The sequence below is a fragment of the Portunus trituberculatus genome, chromosome 50 (genome assembly GCF_017591435.1).
Source record: "Portunus trituberculatus isolate SZX2019 chromosome 50, ASM1759143v1, whole genome shotgun sequence".
Taxonomy (NCBI): Eukaryota; Metazoa; Arthropoda; class Malacostraca; order Decapoda; family Portunidae; genus Portunus; species Portunus trituberculatus.
The window spans coordinates 1056807-1076198 of NC_059304.1; the positions used below are offsets into that span (position 1 = coordinate 1056807).

Genomic DNA, 19392 nt, shown 5'->3' on the forward strand with positions numbered 1-19392 from the left:
CCTAAAAATGGAGATGAAAATATCCAAAGGGGACTTGAGGAAAGAGGAATGCCTTAATCTAATTGATGCCAGGATGAAAGAAGTGAACCATGAACATCAGGAGGTACAAAGGTCCTTTAGGGAGATAGTGAAAAAGCAGGAAGAGGAAAATAAAGTGATTACGCAGAGTGAAATGGTAAAGGCACTAAAGGAAAATGAGTATGTGGTGAGAGATATTGCTGAAAAGAAAAATGTGTGATCATAACAGGATTGAGAGAGGAAGCTAACAGAAACTGGCAGGATAGGAGGAATAAGGAAAATGACAGGATTAAGTCTTTACTGAATAAGATCTCTGTGGAGGAAGAGGACCTATATGCTGAGGTAGAAGAAAGTGTGAGATTGGGAGCTTTTGAGGAAGGCAAGAATAGACCGTTAAAATTGAAATTAAAGTCTCAGGTGGCAGCTGAGGCCTTGTTGAGGAGGGCTTGGAAACTTAAGGACTCTGAGGAAACCAAAACAATTTACATAAGAAGAAATATGTCACAGGATGAGCGAATGAAAATGAAAGAGCTTGTAACTGAAGTGAAAGAGAGGAATGACGAAAGAACAGAGGAGGAAAAGACCAAATTTTTTAGGAGGATGAGAAATGGGAGGCTAAAGAAGTGGTGGATAAAACAGATGGAATAGACATTACATGGAAGAAAGAGACTAGGAATGGAATACAAGTGACTTACATGAATATAGATGGATTTCTGTCTAAGAGGCTAGAATGTATGGATTACCTAAGAAATAACGAACCGGACATAATGTGTGTAGTGGAAACAAAGTTAAGGCCCGAAATAAAGCTAGACTGGTTTGTTGTAAAACACTACAAAGTATGGAGAAATGATAGAAAAATAAAGGAGGTGGTGGTATAATGGTTCTTACTAAGGAAGATCTGATAGTGAAGGAGGTGAACTATAGTAAGAGAAATGAGGAAGTGATAAGTATGCTTATAACAGATGGCAAGAGGGACATTAATATTATAACAGTATACATACCACCCAGAACCAGTGCTTGGGAATATGAACAGTACCAAATGGTGATGAAAAATACTCTAGACAGAATGAAGCAAGAACTCATCAGAAAGGATAGAGTGATGATAGTCGGAGACTTTAATTGTAAAGAAATAGTGTGGGAAGACTACGAAGTGGTGAACGGTGGTGAGTGGGCAGAGGAATTGTTAAAGGTAGCAACAAATAACTTGATGACACAGTGGGTGAGATCACCAACAAGGTGCAGGGGACAAGATGTTGCAGCAAGGTTGGATTTGGTATTTACCAGGGCATCTCTAAAGAGGAAATTGAACATAAATGTCCCTTGGGAGAAGCGATCATGATGTCCTAAGCTTTGAGCTGGATACGGAATTAAGCACGAATAAGATTGTGGAACGCAGGGAGGAAAAATTAAATTATATTAGGGCAAATTATAACCATATAAGGGAGTTCTTTAATGAAATTGACTGGTCTGTGGTATACCAGGAAAGGGATATGCAATTGAAATACGATAAATTTATGGATTTGTATAACTCTGCTGTGAAAACTTTGTGCCATATTACAGAAAGAGGACTTTAAATAATAAACAGTGGTTTAATAGAAATTGTGAAGAAGCAAAAAAGAACAAAGAAAAGGCATGGAAGAAACTTAAGAAAAACAGTGATGTATTATCAAGAGAAGTTTACAAAACAGCAAGGAATAGATATGTTGAAGTAAGGAGAATAGCACAGAAGGAATATGAACAGAGGGTGGTGGAAAACTGTGATAGTGACCCAAAAATGTTTTACAAATTCATAAATGGAAAACTAAATATAAGGAAGGCAATAGAAAAGGTAAAAATTGGGGAAGAAGTATATGAGGATGCTGGAGATATAGCTGAAATTTTGAACGACAACTTTTGCAGTGTTTACAAAGGAGGAGCATTTTATGGGAGGAAGGCCTATGGAAATAAAGCATCATGGTTACTAAGGAAGATGTAAGGAAAATTATAAGCAATCTGGATATTAATAAATCAATGGGGCCTGATGGCATATCTGGGAGGTTGCTAAATGAATGTAAGGATCAATTGTTGAACCCCGTATTTGATATTGTGGAAACCTCCATGCGAACAGGATTAGTCCCGAAAGAGTGGAAAAGAGCTGACATTGTGCCTATATATAAGAATGGTAGTAGGATAGAACCACTAGATTATAGACCAGTATCGTTAACTAGTATATTGTGCAAGGTATGTGAAGAAGTAATTAAAGCTAAGTGGAGTGAGTATCTAGAAGGTGAAAACATTCTGAGTGAAAGACAGTTTGGTTTCAGAAAAGCAAGATCGTGCGTATCCAATTTATTATGTTTTTATTCAAGAGTGACTGACATACTACAACATAGAGAGGGATGGGTGGATGCTATCTACCTGGACTTGAGAAAGGCCTTTGATAAAGTACCACACAATAGACTGATGTGGAAACTAAAGAAGATTGGAGGAGTAAATGATAAACTAGCAAAATGGATGGAAAATTACTTAGTGGGAAGAGAAATGAGAACAGTGGTGAGAGGAAGGAAGTCCGAGTGGAAGAAGGTAACCAGTGGAGTTCCACAAGGGTCAGTGCTTGGTCCCATCATGTTTTTGATTTATGTTAATGATATGCCAGTAGGAATTGACAGTTACATGAATATGTTTGCGGACGATACTAAAATTATGAGGAGAGTAAGGAATGTGGAAGATTGTAACAAGTTACAGGAAGATCTTGATAAAATATATGAGTGGAGTAAGGAGTGGCAGATGGAATTTGATATAGACAAGACCCATGTTATGGAAATGGGAAAAAGTAGATACAGACCAAACTGGGATTACAGGCTGGGTGATGAGAAAATTAAAGAGACCAATGAGGAAAAAGACTTAGGAGTAATCATGCAAAACACTTTGTCACTGGAGAAACACATTAACAAGATTTTTTGGAAAACATATAACATGCTTCAAAATATTGGCCTTGCATTCCACTACCTAGATGAAGGAATGATGAAGAAGATATTATGCACCTTAATAAGACCCCAGTTAGAATATGCAGCTTGTGTCTGGTCACCGCATATGAAGAAAAATGTGAAGAAGGTAGAAAGGGTACAGAGGCTGGCAACAAGGATGGTACCAGGACTCAGGGAGTTAGACTATGAGGAAAGACTGAGGAAGCTGGGGCTGACCACATTAGAAGAGAGAAGAACAAGAGGAGACATGATAACTATGTATAAATTGGTGAACAAGATTGACATATTGGAGAGTTGATAAAGGTGACCACAAGTAATCATCTCCGAGGACATGGAAAAAAGCTAATAAAAGACATCTGTCTAAATGACGTGTGAAAATATAGTTTCCCGCATCGTAGCATTGATAAGTGGAATAAACTGAGCAGTGATGTCATTGACGTGGTGTGTGTCAATCAGATGAAAGAGAGATATGACAGGAATGGACAAGGAGACAGGACACAGAGAGCTTAGCTCAGGCTCTGTAATACACAAATAGGTAAATACAAATAGGTAAATACACACACACACACACACACACAGCCGCGCCACCGCTGAGTGAGGAAGTCCTGAAGATAGCTCGTCTTCAACTGAGGACGAGGGAAAAGAAGCAATTGCCTATAGTGTTTGCAGGCCCCGGGTATCTCTATAGGGTGTAATTAGTGTCCTGTCAGTGTCCTGCTCTGAAAAAGTGCAAAAAATAGGCCATTTTCAAATGAAAATGGAAAATAGTCCCTAACCGGAGAGTGTCGGCAATGTTTTGTTTTGGCTGAAACAGCTGGCGGTAAAATGACGTCCACCCCTAGAAGCGGGAGAGATTTCGAGTGATTTGTGACCACTCCAAGTGGATTAAACAAATTGGACATGGATTCAAGAATTCAGGCCTTAGAGAGTAAGTTTGTCAATATTAGATCTATAGAAGAAAAGTTAGATAGAGTTATAGCGGAGAATGATATCTACAAAAAAAGAAATCTACATGCTAATGAGGGAGAACAAGGAATTACTGAAAGAGAAAGTGGAAATGGAAAAAGAAAATCAGCATCTAAGGAAACAATGTGACGAAGTGAAGGCTAAACTACTTAAATGGAAAAGAAAATATTCGAAGGTGACTTAGGGAAGGAGTGCTTCAACCTAATTTATGCTAAAATGAAGGAAGTAAAACATGAAAATGAAGAAGTAAAGAAGTCCTTCAAAGAGATAATGAAAAAGCAAGAAGAAGAAAATAAAGTGATTACACAGAGTGAAATGGTTAAGGCTTTAAAGGAAAATGAGTATGTGGTGAGAGATATTGCTGAAAAGAAAAAATGCATGATCATAACAGGTTTGAGAGAGGAAACTAACAGGAATTGGCAAGATAGGAGGGATAAGGAAAATGACAGGATAAAGTTTTTATTGAATAAGATCTCCGAGGAGGACAAATGCCTATATGCTGAGGTAGAGGAAAGTGTGAGACTAGGAGCTTATGAAGAAGGCAAGAGGAGACCATTAAAATTGAAATTAAAGTCTCAGGTGGCAGCCGAGGCCTTGCTGAGGAGGGCCTGGAAACTTAAAAAGACTATGAGGAAACCAAAACAATTTACATAAGAAGAAATATGACACAGGAGGAAAGAATGAAAATGAGAGAGCTTGTAACTGAAGTGAGAGAGAAGAATGAGGAAAGAACCAAGGAGGAAAAGACCAAGTTTTTTTGGAGGATGAGAAATGGGAGACTGAAGAAGTGGTGGATAAAACAGACAGAATAGATAGTACACAGACTGAAACATGGAAGAAAGAGATCAGGAATGGAATTCAAGTGACATACACGAATATAGATAGATTTCTGTCAAAAGGCTAGAATGTATGGATTACCTAAGAAACAGTGAACCGGACATAATGTGTGTGGTGGAAACAAAGTTAAGGCCCGAAATAAAGCTAGATTGATTTGATGTAAAACACTACAAAGTATGGAGAAATGATAGAAAGAATAAAGGAGGTGGTGGTATAATGGTTTTTACTAAAAAGATCTGATAGTGAAGGAGGTGAACTTTAGTAAGGGAAATGAGGAAGTGATAAGTATGCTTATAACAGACGGTAAGAGGGACATTAATATTATAACAGTATACATACCACCCAGAACCAGTGCTTGGAATATGAACAGTATCAAATGGTGATGAGAAATACTCTAGACAGAATGAAAAGGAACTCACCAGAAAGGATAGAGTGATGATAGTAGGGGACTTTAATTGTAAGAAATAGTGTGGGAAGACTACAAGTGGTGAATGGTGGTGAGTGGGCAGAGGAATTGTTAAAGGTAGCAACAAATAACTTGATGACACAGTGGGTGAGATCACCAACAAGGTGCAGGGACAGGATGTTGCAGCAAGGTTGGATTTGGTATTTACCAGGGCATCTCTAAAAGAGGAAATTGAACATGAATGTCCCTTGGGGAAAAGCGACCATGATGTCCTAAGCTTTGAGCTGGATACGGAATTAAGCATGGAAAAGATTGTGGAGTACAAGGAGGAAAAATTAAATTATGTCAGGGCAAATTATAACCATATAAGAGAGTTCTTTAATGAAATTGACTGGTCTGTATACCAGGAAGTGGATATGCAATTGAAATATGATAAATTTATGGATTTATATAACTCTGCTGTGAAAAGTTTGTGCCATATCACAGAAAGAGGACTTTAAATAATAAACAGTGGTTTAATAGAAATTGTGAAGAAGCAAAAAAAAAAAAGAAAAGGCATGGAAGAAACTTAAGAAAACAGTGATGTATTATCAAGAGAAGTCTACAAAACAGCAAGGAATAGATATGTTGAAGTAAGGAGAACAGCACAAAGGAATATGAACAGAGAGTGGTGGAAAACTGTGATAGTGACCCAAAATGTTTTACAAATTCATAAATGGAAAACTAAATAAAAGGGAGGCAATAGAAAAGGTAAAAATGGGAAGAAGTATATGAGGATGCTAGAGATATAGCTGAAATTTTGAACAACAACTTTTGCAAAGTGTTTACAAAGGAGGAGCATTTTACAGGAGAAAGGCCTACAGAAATAAAGCAAATGCACGACATCATGGTTACTAAAGAAGATATAAGGAAAATTATAAGTAACTGGATATTAATAAATCAATGGGGCCTGATGGCATATCTGGGAGGTTGCTAAAGAATGTAAGGATCAATTGTTGAACCCCATATTTGATATTGTGGAAACCTCCATACGAACAGGAATAGTCCCAAAAGAGTGGAAAAGAGCTGACATTGTGCCTATATATAAGAATGGTAGTAGAATGGAACCGTTAAATTATAGACCAGTATCGTTGACTAGTATATTGTGCAAGGTATGTGAAGAAGTAATTAAAGCTAAGTGGAGTGAGTATCTAGAAAGTGAAAACATTCTGAGTGAAAGACAGTTTGGTTTCAGAAAAGGAAGATCGTGTATCCAATTTATTATGTTTTTATTCAAGAGTGACTGACATACTACAACATAGAGAGGGATGGGTGGATGCTATCTACCTGGACTTGAGAAAGGCCTTTGATAAAGTGCCACACAATAGACTGATGTGGAAACTAAAGAAGATTGGAGGAGTAAGTGATAAACTAGCAAAATGGATGGAAAATTACTTAGTGGGAAGAGAAATGAGAACAGTGGTGAAAGGAAGAAGTCAGAGTGGAAGAAGGTAACCAGTGGAGTTCCACAAGGGTCAGTGCTTGGTCCCATCATGTTTTTTATTTACGTTAATGATATGCCAGTAGGAATAGACAGTTACATGAATATGTTTGTGGACGACACTAAAATTATGAGGAGAGTAAAGAATGTGGAAGATTGTAACAAGTTACAGGAAGATCTTGATAAAATATATGAGTGGAGTAAAGAGTGGCAGATGGAATTTAATATAAACAAGAGCCATGTTATGAAAATGGGAAGAAGTAGATACAGACCAAACAATAAATTACAGGCTGGGTGATAAGAAAATTGAAGAGACCAATGACCGTGCAAAACACTCTGTCACCGGAGAAACACATAAACAAGATATTTGGGAAAACATATAACATGCTTCAAAATATTGGTCTTGCATTCCACTACCTAGATGAAGGAATGATGAAGAAGACTATGTATGCACTTTAATAAGACCCCAGTTAGAATATGCAGCTTGAGTCTGGTCACCACACATGAAGAAAAATGTGAAGAAGGTGGAAAGGGTACAGAGGCTGGCAACAAGGATGGTACCAGGATTCAAGGAGTTAGACTATGAGGAAAGACTGAGGGAGCTGGGGCTGACCACATTAGAAGAGAGAAGAACAAGGGGTGACATGATAACTATGTATAAATTGGTGAACAAGATTGACATATTGGACAGAGAATTGATAAAGTTGATCACAAGTAATCATCTCCGAGGACATGGAAAAAAAAAAAACTAATAAAAGACATCTGTCTAAATGACGTGAGAAAGTACAGTTTCCCGCATCGTAGTATTGATAAGTGGAATAAACTGAGCAGTGATGTCGTTGATGCGGTGTGTGTCAATCAGATGAAAGAGAGAGATATGACAGGAGTAGACAAGGAGACAGGACACAGAGAGCTTAGCTCGGGCCCTATAATACACAAATAGTGGAACCATGCACACACACACATCCACACACACACACACACACCAAATCCTGTCCACGGTCCAGTGTAGGCTTTCCTCACTCAGAACGGTTTCCCAGCGGGTGGGCTTTGAGATAGGAGATACCCTAAATAGTATCCCCTTTAGCCCATAAATTCCCGTGAAAAGCCCACATGGTAAAAAAAAAAAAAAAAAAAAAAAAAAAAAATAGGTAAATACACACACACACACATCACTGGCAGTTTAGGGCGGACAGCAGGGAGCTCCGTGTTAAAACCAGAGAAAGTTGCTGTAGACGAAAATAAGCAGGAACCTGCATGCAGGACACGACCCCTAGAGACAACTAGATGTGGTAGTGAGGGAAGGGAGAAGTTGACATCGTGAGTAACATAAAATTCAAACTGTCTTTGTGGAGGTTGTGTTTCGTCCAGCTGGCTTTGTTTACATGTGACATCACAAGATGGCAGAGGGAGGAGGAACACCCAAATTTGAAGGATTTCAGCAGTGGGATGTGGAGGAAGGTAGTGAATTGAATTATAGACTGGGTTTAAGGAATGTTCATAGAATGGAAGAAATAATGGAAAAATTAATAAAGTGGACACGCTGGATGTGGACCAAGGAAAAATTATAAAGGAAATCGCCGAATTGAGAGCTGGACTGAAGGAGGTCAAGAATCTAAATGCCAAACTGCAAGAGGAAAATGACAATTTAAAGAAGCAGCTCAAGAGTGAGATGATGAAGGTGAGAAAGCACAATGATAACGTTCAGCAGTCAGTTAAGGTAGTTGAGAAGAAAGTCTGTATGGATAAAGCAGAGGAAGGAAATGAAGAATCCTTAAAGAAAATCATAGAGGAGCAGCAGAAAAAGAAGCAAGGAATTACAGATAAGGTAATCAGTGTAATTAAGGAAAAGAAGAAACTGGTAAGGGACACGGTGGATAAGGTAAAGTGTGTGGTGGTGTTTGGGATAACGGAAGAGAAGATAGTCAATAGATCTGAGAGAGAAGCAATGGAAAAGGAGAAAATTAAGAATATATTAATGACAGTTGCAGAGGAGGGAAATCAGGCAATAAATTTGGTGGAGGAATTCCATAGGATTGGTAAATTTGAGGAACAGAAGGAAAGACCCTTTTAAATAAAGTTTACAACTCAAGTACAAGCAGAAGAAGTATTGAATGGGTCATGGAAGTTAACTGGAAATGATGAATTTAAAAATGTATGGATCAACAAAGATTTGGAATTGGTCACAAAGGCTAAGCAAAAAAACGATATGAGGATGGAAGAAGAAAAGGAGCAGTTTTACTGGAGAGTCAGAGACCTAAGGTTGAGAAAGAAATTTATCAGCAGGTAAGCAAAATTTGTTATATTAATGTTAATGGATTGATGTTGAAAATGTTAGAGATTGAGGAGTTCCTAGCAAGAGTTAAGCCTAATATGTTAGTATTGTGTGAAACAAAGTGGAAGGATGAGTGGAAAATACTGGACATTGGAAATGGATATTATGATATATGGTTAAAAAACAGATGTGGTAAGGGAGGAGGTGGAGTGATGATATCAACGAGGAAAAGTGTTAGAGTGGACAAAGTGGAAACACGTAAAAACAAGTGAGATTGTGCAGGTTGAAGTGAAAATGGTAATGGAAAGTCAATGATATATGCAAGGGTTTACGTACCACCACTGATGAATGCGTGGACAAGAAATGAGCATGAGACTTTGTTGGAAGATACAATAAATGAGATGGAAAGGATTGTATCACAAGACAAGGATGTATTAGTCATTGGAGATTTTAATTGCAAAGAAATGAATTGGGAGGAGGGGACTTTTCAAGGAAGAGAGAATTCATGGAGTAACAAACTGATGAATTGGGCTGTTGATAATCTAATGACTCAATGGATTGACTGTGAAACTAGAATAAGTGGGAAGGATAAACCATCCAGATTGGACTTGTTGTTCACCAGTGACAAAGTGATCATAGAAAAAATTAATTACGAATGTCCATTAGGAAAAAGTTATCACATACTAGTTAAAATAAGTCTGAGTACTGAAATATTAAAAATAGATGAGGGGTACAAAATAGAAAGATACAGATATAATAAAGCAAATTTTGAAGAAATAAGGAGATACTTTGAGGCTGTGAGCTGAAAATGTTTTGAAGATGAAAAGGATTTGCAGGAGAAATGGAACAAGTTTATCAAGATATATAATACTGCAGTGGAGAAGTATGTATGGAAGGGAAGAGTAAACTGTCAAAAAGGGAAGGAGTGGTACAATGCTATATGTGAAAGGGCTAGACAGTGCAAGACTAATGCATGGAATAGATGGAGGAAAATGCGAACGCAAAACAGATGGAAAGATTATGTTGATGCTAGAAATGAATGTGTGAGGATTATGAGGGTTGAAAAACAGAACTATGAGAAGGATATAATGGACAAATGTAAAAGTAACCCAAGACTGTTTTATAGACATATAAATGGAAAAATGAAGAAACAAGAGGGTATAACTGGCCTGAGGGTTGATGGAAAACTATATGAAGAAGTACAGGAAATAGCTGAGGTGATGAATGAAAGGTCTCAAACAATCTTTACTGAAGAAGGAGACTTTGACTTAGCAGATAATGAATTGGATGGATATAAACTAATTGGAGTAGAGGTAAATCAGGAGGATGTTATGAGATGGATGGAGAATCTAGATGTAAATAAGGCACCTGGTCCAGATGGTATTTCAAATTGGATACTGAAAGAATGTAGGGAACAGTTGGCAGAGAAGATTCTTCCTGGCTAAAGGTCACTAATGGAGTACCTCAAGGGTCAGTGTTGGGAGCAGTCATGTTTGGCATCTATGTGAATGACCTGCTTGAAGGAATTGAAAGTCATATCAATTTGTTTGCGGATGATGCCAAGATAATGAGGAGAGTGAAAAATGTAAATGACTGTATGAAACTGCAAGAGGACCTTGATAAAATTGGTAGATGGAATAGAACTTGGCAAATGGAATTCAATCTGAATAAGTGTAAAGTCATGGAATTTGGAAAAAGTAAATGGAGAGTACACAATAATTACAAAATGGAAAATTTTAATTTGGAAAGGTCTAAAGAGGAAGTGGATTTAGGGGTGACAATTACAGAGGGGTTAGCCCCAGACAGGCATATAAATAAAATCACATGTGAAGTAACAAATCTGCTAAGGAGAATTAAAATGGCCTTCTCATATTTGGATGCTGATATGTTGAAAAATTTCATTAGTTCTATGATAAGACCAAGACTGGAGTATGCGGCGATTGTGTGGTCCCCTTACACTAAGAAGAATATTAGAAAATTGGAGAGGGTGCAAAGGGCAGCCACCAAGTTAGTACCGGAACTGAAGGATTTGACTTACGAGGAGCGGTTGAGAAAACTGAAAATTCCAACACTTGAAAGTAGGAGAGAAAAGGGAGACTTGATAAGTATTTATAAAATGGTGAATAACCTGGATAAAGTGGATGGTGACTTTTAAAACCTGGAAACAAGGACTACAAGGGGACATGGGAAGAAATTGAAGAAGGTGCAATGTATAAGAGACATTAAGAACTACAGTTTCCATCATAGAGCTGTGGACACCTGGAATGGATTAGATATAGACATCGTAAATGCAGTCAGTGTTCACAGTTTCAAAGCTAAGCTAGACAAAACAAGGTATAAAGACGGGTCAATATGAGCTTGCTCCGCTCCCGTAAACACAGACACACACACGTGGAAAATTAAAAGTTGCTTATACTAATATAACGGACTCGTCTAAGGGATAAATGAATTAAACAACTTTATTAAAGAGGTTAAGCCTGACATAATGGGGGATCACAGAAACAAAACTAAGAGATCAACTGACACTAAACCCCATTGGGATCAGGCTGTACAATATCTATATGAAAAATAGAAAAGTGAAGCAGGGTGGAGGAGTGATGATACTAAGCCCCAAAGAAACCTAAAGGTAATGAACGTGAATTATGCCAAAACAGTGCAGAAATTATATGGAAAAGAGAGAATTTGTAATCTGCTATGTACCACCCAAGGCAAGATCTTGGAGTCTAAGAGAATATGAAGAAATTTTGAAAGATACTGAACACTCACTAATCAAAATATTAGAAAAGAAAAGAAATACTGTAAAAATGGGGGACTTCAACTGTAAGGAAGTGCACTGGGAAGATATGACTACAGAGGGAAATGAGGATTCATAGGGGTACATGTTACTGGAGTTAATCATGGAATATACAATGACACAATGGATTCAAGAAAACACCAGATTTAGGAATAGTGAAGAGCCGTCAAGACTGGATTTATTATTTACAACGGAACCTGAAATTGTGGATGCAGTAGAGTATAAGATACCTTTAGCAAAAAGTAATCATGCACTAATAGTAGCGACCTTCAAGGAAGTGATTAGGAATGAACAGAATGAAAAACATAGAAAAGGAAGATTGACATATAGCAAAACAAATTTTAGAGAACTCAGACTTTTTCCAAAAGACGGACTGGACTAAATTTGACAACCAGGCAAGAGTGGAGGAAAAGTGGATGACATTTAAAGAAATTTATAATGATGGAGTGAATAGATATGTACCGAGACTGAAAATTAAAGACAAATATAAGGAAGAATGGTTTAATAGAAAATGTGAAGAAGCAAGAGATAGAAGGGAGAGAAAGTGGAAGATATGGAGAAAAGACAAACGTCCAAGGAAGTGGCAAGACTACATCAGAGAAAGGAATAATATGTTAAAATACGGAGAAGAAAAGAAAAACTATGAGAAAAACATAATTGAAAAATGCAAGGATCAGCCAAAGATCTTTTATAGATATATAAACGGAAAGTTAAAAAAACAAACACAAGATAGAGAAACTAGTTTATGAAAATAATGAATACAGCGATGAATTGGAAATAGCTGAAACAATGACCGGACACTTTCAAGAAGTTTTTACAAGAGAAAAAAAAAACAACATTAATTATGAAGAACTAGGAAATAATCTCCCGCGATGAGAGACATCATTATTTCGGAACAGGAAATAATGATACAACTAAGAAATTTAGATGTAAGAAAATCACACAGTCCGGATGGAATTGTAAATTGGATATTGAAAGTGTAGAGAAGAGCTCGCAAATAAGATATATATATAATATCGCGAATTGGGGCAAATAGCCGTGCCATAAAGCGATAGCTGAATTGATCTTGGCGTGAAGGCGGTTTTGGCCAATGAGCGCTCAGATATCCCATTTCATCATGGCTGGGTGCACGATAGCAGGCATCTGAGGTCGCGATAATGAAATCTTAGCAGCTTTTCATGGTTGCGCGATAGCTTTAAAAGCATAAAGTAAGGATAGCGAGGTTGACTGTACAATATAATGAAATGTTCTATTGAAAAGGGAAAAGTACCAGAAGACTGGAAAAAGCCAATATTGTGTCAATATATAAAGGAGGAAATAAGGAGAACCCAACAAATTACAGGCCAGTACAAGTAACACGTACAATAGCTAAAATATGTGAATGTGTGATCAAAGAAAGATGGACCAAACATTTGGAAAAAAATATAATTAATGAAAGACAATTTGGCTTTACAAAAGGAACATCATGCGTAACAAACCTTATATGCTTTTACTCTAGAGTCATAGACATAACACAGGAAAGAGATGAATGGGTTGACAGTGTATTTTTAGATTTAAAAAAGCATTTGATAAAGTTCCACACGGAAAATTAATAAGAAAACTGGAAGATATAGGGGGAATAAAAGGAAAATTGCTGGAATGGATGAAGGATTTCTTAACTGGAAGAACTATGAGTGACAATTAGAGATAAGGAGTCTACCTGGAAGGAAGTTATAAGTGGGGTTCTGAAGGTTCTGTGTTGACCCCAATTATGTTTGCAATATACATAAATGACATGGACGAAGGAGTAGAAAGTTATACGAGTTTCTTTGCAGATGACGCAAAACTTTTGAAGAAAGTTGGGTCACACAATGATGGTAGAACTCTACAGCAGGACTTAGATACACTATGGGAATAGAGTAAAAGATGGGAGATGGAATTCAACATTAAGAAATGTAGCATAATGGAATTTGGGAAGAGCAAAAATAGGATAACAAGACAAATATAAACTTGGAGAAGAGAAGATTAAGAAGGTGGAAAGTGAAAAGGACCTGGGAGTTCTCATAACAAAAGAAATGTCCCCCAATAAACATATAAATAAAATTGTTGGTGAGACCTACAACATACTGAGAAATATTAGAATTGCATTCTCATATATTGATGAAGATTGGTGAAAAAGTTATTGGTATCCTTGATCAGACCACAACTGGAGTATGCAGCAGTACTGTGGTCACCTAACATGAGAAAGAATATCAGGAAAATTGAAAGGATACAAAGAGCGGCCACCGAACTGGCCCCAACCTTGTCGGCTCTTATGTATGAAAAGAGACTGGAGAGACTGGAATTACCAACACTGGAGCAGAGAAGAGAAAGAGGCGACTTGTTGACCATCTACAGAATAATGAATAATATGGAGCTTCCTGATAGGATTGACCTGCTGAAGAGGGACAGAAGGAACACAAGAGGACATGGACTAAAACTCAGAAAAGACAACTACAGAAGGGACTTCAAGAAAAACAGCTTCCCCCATAGAGTGATAGATATATGGAACAGACTGGACAGAGAGGTGGTGTGTGCAAAGTCTATACATGACTTTAAGAGAAAATTAGACACTGTGAGATACAGAGATGGGACAACACGAGCATAGGCTCCCTTCCCATAAAATACAACTAGGTAAATACACACAGAAACACACAGACACACACACACACACACACACACACACACACACACACACACACAAGAAAAGGACTTTGACGATGGAAGAAAACAATCAACCAGTAAGCCATATAGATAGAATTTTTAGAGAAACATTTTTTTTTTTTTTTTAACGTAGGGAAGAGGGCCAACCAAGGGCAAAAAAAAAAAAAAAAAAAAGTTAGAAAAAGGCCCACTTGAGCGCTGGCTCTCCAAAGACTTCAAAAAGTGCCAAAACCGTCAGCCAGAATTAGGGGAGCAAATGGACAAAGAAATGATGAAGAAATTGATAAATACTATAATAAGACCCAGATTGGAATATGCAGGAGTAGTGTGGACCACTCATAAACAGAAACACATAAGGAAGTTGGAGAGACTACAAAAAATGGCTACAAGAATGGTTCCAGAATTTGAAGGGATGACATATGAGGAGAGACTAAAGGCTATGGATCTGCCAACCCTGGAACAAAGAAGAGAGAGAGGAGATCTGATACAAGTTTATAAACTAATCAATGGAATGGACCAAGTGGATAATGGGAAACTGATCCTGAGAGAAGAATATGACACTCGAAGCACAAGATCGCATAGTAAAAAGCTGAGAAAAGGAAGATGTCTGAGAGATGTTAAAAAATATAGTTTCCTGCAAAGATGTATTGAGACCTGGAACAGTTTAAATGAAGAAGTAGTGTCTGCAACGAGTGTGCATACTTTTAAAGTAAAATTGGATAAGTGTAGATATGGAGACAGGGCCACACGAGCATAAAGCCCAGGCCCTGTAAAACTACAACTAGGTAAATACAACACACACACACACACACACACACACACACACACACACACACACACACACCACAGGGTAATAGAGAGACTGTCTATATGAAAGAGATTAAAGTAACCAAGCTTGAAATAAAAAAGTTGATGACGGAATTGGATGAGGAAAAGGCAATGGGATCGGATGAAGTCTCAGGCAGAATACTGAAAGAATGTAGGGAAGAACTAGCAAGTCCAATATACAACATCATAAAATGCTCAATAGAAAATGGAACAGTGCCAGTGGAGTGGAAAAGAGCTGAGGTGGTTCCCATATATAAGAGCGGAAGGAAGGAAGAACCTTTAAATTACAGGCGGTATCACTAACTAGTGTAATATGCAAGATGTGTGAAAAAGTAATAAAGAAGCAATGGATCGAATTTCTTGAAGACAACAAAATATTATCAAATAGCCAATTTGGTTTTAGAAAAGGTCGGTCATGTGTGACAAATTTATTGAGTTTCTACTCTAGAATAGTTGATAAAGTACAAGAGAGAGAGGATGGATTGACTGTATTTATTTAGATCTAAAAAAGGCTTTTGATAAAGTGCCACATGAAAGATTACTATGGAAGTTAGAGGAGAAGGGTGGCTTAAAAGGAAGCACATTGAGATGGATGAAGAATTACTTAAGGGGGAGAGAAATAAGGACGATAGTTAAAGATATGAAGTCCAAGTGGAGAACAGTAGACAGCGGAGTGCCACAGGGGTCAGTATTGGCACCAATACTTTTTCTCGTATATATAAATGACATGCCAGAGGAGTGAACAGCTACATAAATCTGTTTGCGGACGATGCGAAACTGTGCAGAGTCATTAAACAAAAAGGATTGTGAAATACTACAGGAAGACTTAAACAAGATCTGGAAATGGAGCAAAAAATGGGAGATGGAATTCAATGTGGACAAAAGCCATGTCATGGAAATGGGAAAAAGTGAAAGACGACCAGTGGGAATCTATAAGATGGGAGATGGAGTAGAACTAGAAAAAGTAAAAAGGAAAAGGACTTGGGAGTGACAATGGAAGAAAATAATCAACCGGTTAGCCATATTGATAGAATTTTCAGAGAGACGTATAATTTGCTAAGGAATATTGGAGTAGCATTTCACTATATGGACAAGGAAATGATGAAGAAATTGATAAGTACTAAAATAAGACCTAGATTGGAATATGCAGGAGTTGTGTGGACTCCCCATAAAAGAAACACATAAGAAAATTAGAGACTACAAAAATGGCTACAAGAATGGTTCCAGAATTTAAAGGGATGGCATATGAGGAGAGACTAAAGGCAATGGATCTACCAACCTTGGAGCAGAGAAGAGAGAGGGATCTGATACAAGTTTATAAATTGATTAACGGAATGGATGAAGTGGATAATGAGAAACTGATCCTGAGAGAAGAATATGACTTTAGAAGCACAAGATCGCATAGTAAGAAACTAAGGAAGGGACGATGTCTGAGAGATGTTAAAAATTTAGTTTCCATAAAGATGTGTTGAGACTTGGAACAGTTTGAGTGAGGAAGTGGTATCAGCAAAGAGTGTACATAGTTTTAAAGAAAAATTGGATAAGTGTAGATATGGAGACGGGACCACACGAGCATAATGCCCAGGCCCTGTAAAACTACAACTAGGTAAATACAACTAGGTAAATACACACACACACACACACACACACACACACACACACACACACACACACACACACACACACTTTATTTCAAATAAAAAATGGCAACTCCAAATTCAGTCTTGGAGTCCCATTCTGGGGAGAGGACCATAAATGTCCCCAGGTCAGACTGCTTTCTCAGAAGCGACCCAAAATATCTTGACATCTCCCTCAACTCTTTCTTTATTAACTTCTGCAACATTCGTGGTCTTAGATTTAATTTTCAATTTGTAGAACACTACACCTTTCCTATACTAGACCTCATCTTCTTTTCCTCACTGAAACACAGGTGTCTAATGCAACTGACAGTACCCCCTACTCTGTTCCCTCCTACTTTCTCTATCTTAATTTTTTTCCAAAGCTGGATGTTGCGTCTATGCACGCAACGACTTAACTTGCTCTCATGCTCACGCTCTTGAATCTTCCGATTTTTTCATCATCTGGCTTCAACTCTTTAACTAAATCTATCTGTGCTGTCTGTCTCTCCCCTAACTCCTCTGATTAAAATAAATCCTTTGACTATTTAACTTCCAAAGTGGAGCACATTTTGTCCCTCTATCCTTTCACAGAGATCTCCATCCTAGGAGATTTCAATGTTCACCACCAACTTTAGCTTTCCTCTCCCTTCATTGACCATCCTGGTGAACTAGCCTTCAACTTTGCTATCCTCCATGACCTAGAGCAACTGATATGACGCCCTACTTGTATTCTTAACCATTTTGGCGATACGACCCACATTCTTGACCTTTTCCTTATCTCTCACCCTTCTGCTTTTGCTGTTACTCTATCTTTTCTGTTGGGCTCTTCTGATCACAATCTCATTTCTGTATCTTGTCCTATTTCTCCAGTCCCTCCCCAGAATCCCCTTAAGCAGAGGTGCCTCTGGCATTTTGCCTTTGCCAGTTGGGGGACCTGAGGAGGTATTATGGCAATTTTTCCTGGAATGATTACTGTTTCTGTGTCAGAGACATATATCTGTGTGCTGAACGCATAACAGAGGTGATAGTGTCTGGCATGGAGGCATACATTCCTCATTCTTTTTCTCAACCTACACCTTCTAAACCTTAGTTTAACACAGCCTGTTCTCATGCTATACATGATAGAGAGGCTGCCCACAAGAGGTACTTGAGCCTTTCATCACCTGAAACTCATGCACTTTATATTTCTGCCCAGAATCACTGTCCTGTCACCCACTCTCCTATTATTCATTAATGATTTTAACCAAACTTCTTGTCCTATCCACTCCTATGCTGATGATACCACCCTCCATCTTTCCACGTCCTTTCAAGGATGACCAACCCTTCAGGAAGTCAACAGATCATGCAGGGATGCCACAGAATGCCTGACTTCTAATCTTTCTATGATTTCTGACTGGGGCAAAGAAAACCTAATAGTGTTCAATGCTTCAAAAACTCAATTTCTCCATCTATCAATTCGACACAACCTTCCAGACAACTATCCCCTCTTCTTAAATGACACTCAACTGTCCCTCTTTCACTTAATATCCTGTCTGTCCTTTACTCATAATCTAAACTGGAAACTTCACATCATCTCTTGCTAAAATAGCTTCTATGAAGTTAGGCGTTCTGACATGTCGCCGCCAGTTTTTCTTGCCCCTCGAACCGCTAACTCTGTATAGGGGCCTTATCCATTTTGTATGGGGTGTTCCACTCACACAGTTTTATAAGATAGGGTAGAATCAAAAGCTTTTCGTCTTATCAACTCCCCTCCTCTGACTGACTGTCTTCAGCCTCTTTCTCACAGCTGGAATGTTGCATCTCTTGTTATCATTTAACACTATTTTCATGCAAACTGCTCTTCTGATCTTGTTAAGTGCATGCCTCCCCTCCTCCTGCAGCCTCGCTCCACAAGGTTTTCTTCTTCCTCTCATCTCTATTCTGTACAACTCTATAATGCAAGTTTTTTTTATACCATGCGGGCTTTTCACAGGAATTTATGGGGTGAAGGAGGTACTTTTCAGGGTATCTTCTATCTAAAAGCCCACCCACTAGGGAACCGTTACCCCGAGGAAGGAAGCCCTACCTACATTTGGACTGTGGCCAGGATTCGAACTTGTGCACTTGGAGACCCCTTGGACCTCAAAGCGCACATGGTTCCACTGTACCATAGGGGTTAACCAGTACTCGCAATCATTCATACCTTTCTCTGGTAAACTCTGGAACTCCCTGACTGCTTCTATATTTCCATCTTCCTGTGACTTGACTTCTTTTAAGAGGTTTCAAGACATTTGTCCCAGATTTTTGGCTAACTCTTTTTTGATCTTGAAGGGAACTGACATTCAAGTGGGCCTTTTTTCTAATCTCTTGTTGCCCTTGGCCAACTCCCTCTCTTGCATAAAAAAAAAAAAGTACACATCAAGTTGCACCTCTGAGAGTTGCTTTGAGACCACACTGGAGTATCTTTCAAAACTGAGGAGAAAGCCAATTTTATTGACTTCAGTCACAATGTTCTTGCATTGTCTTTTCTTTTAGTGACTTG

The 19392-nt window shown here is 38.1% G+C and overlaps 1 protein-coding gene across 5 annotated transcripts in view; it reads right to left on the reverse strand.

The window, feature by feature from the left end:
* Positions 1 to 19392, reverse strand: part of LOC123500176 (UHRF1-binding protein 1-like) — a 95711-nt gene that overhangs the window by 34468 nt on the left and 41851 nt on the right. The gene's annotated exons all lie outside the window — the stretch shown is intronic.